Source organism: Lolium rigidum, chromosome 5 (genome assembly GCF_022539505.1).
Source record: "Lolium rigidum isolate FL_2022 chromosome 5, APGP_CSIRO_Lrig_0.1, whole genome shotgun sequence".
NCBI lineage: Eukaryota > Viridiplantae > Streptophyta > Magnoliopsida > Poales > Poaceae > Lolium > Lolium rigidum.
In genome coordinates this window covers 225,182,526-225,184,825 of record NC_061512.1, presented here as the reverse complement: position 1 = coordinate 225,184,825, position 2,300 = coordinate 225,182,526, and the positions used below count along the sequence as shown (strand labels likewise).

Below are 2,300 nucleotides of genomic sequence, written 5' to 3'. Positions count from 1 at the left end.
CGAGACTGCCATCACAATTTGCTCATGCGATGCTTTTTGCCGTTAAAGTTCTCTTGACAATTACATTTCAACCTGATCTTAGAATTGTGAGATGAGAGAATGACTATGGCATTCTGCATGATAACAACCACTCAGGCATCTTGATCATGCATGAAGTCTGAACTCTCTGAAGAAGACCAATCCAAGATGTTCATTTACAATTCATGCAGCCAAATCCAAGATTCGCACGACCTGCATTTTCATCCAGGAATCGGCGGTGCATATATACCATGCCACATCCCTGCTTGCCTGCTTGTGGTGGCGATGGACGTGACCTTCGTGTGCTCGTCAGAGGAGGCGCCCTTCAAGATGGAGGCGGGCTTCTTCGACACCGTCCGAGACATCAAGCAGAAGCTCCAGGGCCGCAAGGGCTGGCTTGCCACCGCCATGTCCCTCTCCCACGACGGCCACGCGCTCGTGGACGACGTCGACGACGAAAGCCACGGCTTTACCGGGCGGTACGGCCTCGTGGAGGGCTCTGTCGTCCACGTCGCCATCGACGACGAGGACACGCGCCGGGCGCAGCGTCAGAAGGAGAGCAGGAGGCCGGGCGTCAAGACCAGGCGGGACAGCGTCGCGCCACCGGCACCGCCGCTGCGTCTGACGGTGGTGTCGCGGTGCGGCGCCGGGCGATTGGAGGTGGCGGTGCGCGCGCGAGGGCGGTGTCGGCGCTGCGCGTGTACCTGGAGCGCGTCTCGTCGTCCGGCTCCGGCGGGTTCCCGTTGCCCTGCGACGGCGGCTACTTCTTCATACACGGGCAGAGCGTGATGGACGAGGCCAGGTCGTTCGAGTGGCACGGTGTGGCGGCCGGCGACGAGGTCGTGGTGTTCCCAGGCTCCGTCACCAGGGGGCCGGCGTACTGAGCCTGAACGAAATTTGTTGGCGCGGGAATGCAAATCCAAACTGCTGCTTCCCTTGTTGTTACCTGTTTACTGTTAGCACTTCAGTAGTACTATCTACCTGAGCCTGTGATATTCTAATGTTTTTCGAACAAAAATGCATTCGTGTAGACATAAAAATTCCTAATTTTACACCATTTCGGTATTTTATAATCGAAGAATAAAAAGAAGAAAACACAATGTACGCTCTTAAGAACGGCAGTACACAGTGATTGAAATCTACTGTATAAACTAGTGTAGGACGCAGCAGCATTTCTTTCCTAGCGTCAGAATGGCAGCAAATGTTTTCATTCAGAGTTCAGAGACGTATGAAAGCACCAGGTTTAGTAGCATTTCACAATTATGTGAGCTGTTGCTAACCCTCATAACCAGAAGATGTTTTGATTGATTAAACAAATCCCATTGTCATGTTATCTATCCCCCTTTTTTCTGATTACAAAAACTGAAAGACATGAGAATCATCCTATTCATTCTTTGCATAAAAAATGCCCATAAGAAAAAAGAAATGGAGTTGACGAAGAAAAACTAGAACGAAGCTATGCTGTAGCAATTCTCTACCATGTTTACAGGCAAGCTGGAGCAAATCTATCTCTTTCCTTTCTTTCCATCCTAGTATTATTTACATCTGAGGACCAAAGGGGGGCCTGTTCATCATCATCTGCTGGTAAGCTGCATTTGCCATCGGGTAGCCGGACTGCGTCCCTGGCTCTGCCTTCGGCTGTCCTTCTGGCATCATGAGCCCTGGGAAGCCCTGCATCATTGACGGATGACGGGCAACAGGCATCGGCATCGACATGCCTGGTGGGGCCATCCCGAAGCGGAAATTGCCAGGCACCGCTCCCAACTGGCCCCTTGGCGGGATGCCAAAGGAACCAAAGGGAGATGCGCCACCGAACTGAGCAAAGGTGCCTTGTGGTTGCTCTTGCCTGCGGTGTGAGAGGTTGGCCTGAGGCGCAGACGGTGGAGCGCTGCCAGAACCAGAACTCGCATGCCCGCTATTTCTGGCTGCTGGAACTTCATGGTTGTGCTTTCCCTCATACGTCGTGATGACGGATTTCAGATCATGTGATGCTCTCTCCACGTGCTTGCGGACTGAACAACCAGCATGTGTACATTTGTAGTAGCTCCTGCAGACAAATGAAATGATGTTATGTTTCCAGATGAACACCAAGACTACGCTCAAAATGGTCAAACTGTGAGTGGAACATAAAGTCATTGAACTGGACCTTGGATTTGGATTTCCTTTAACAACCTTCTGACCATACTTGCGCCAACGATAACCATCGTCAAGGATGTCTACCTCGCTTGTTGTCTGAACAACAACACGAGGCTCCCGGATGGCTCTCGATGCAGCGACCATGT

The 2,300-nt window shown here is 51.7% G+C and overlaps 1 pseudogene; it reads left to right on the top strand.

Annotated features, from left to right (window-relative positions):
• The first annotated feature begins 303 nt into the window (after positions 1-303).
• On the top strand, positions 304-902 carry LOC124657169 (annotated as a pseudogene).
• The last annotated feature ends 1,398 nt before the right edge of the window (positions 903-2,300 follow it).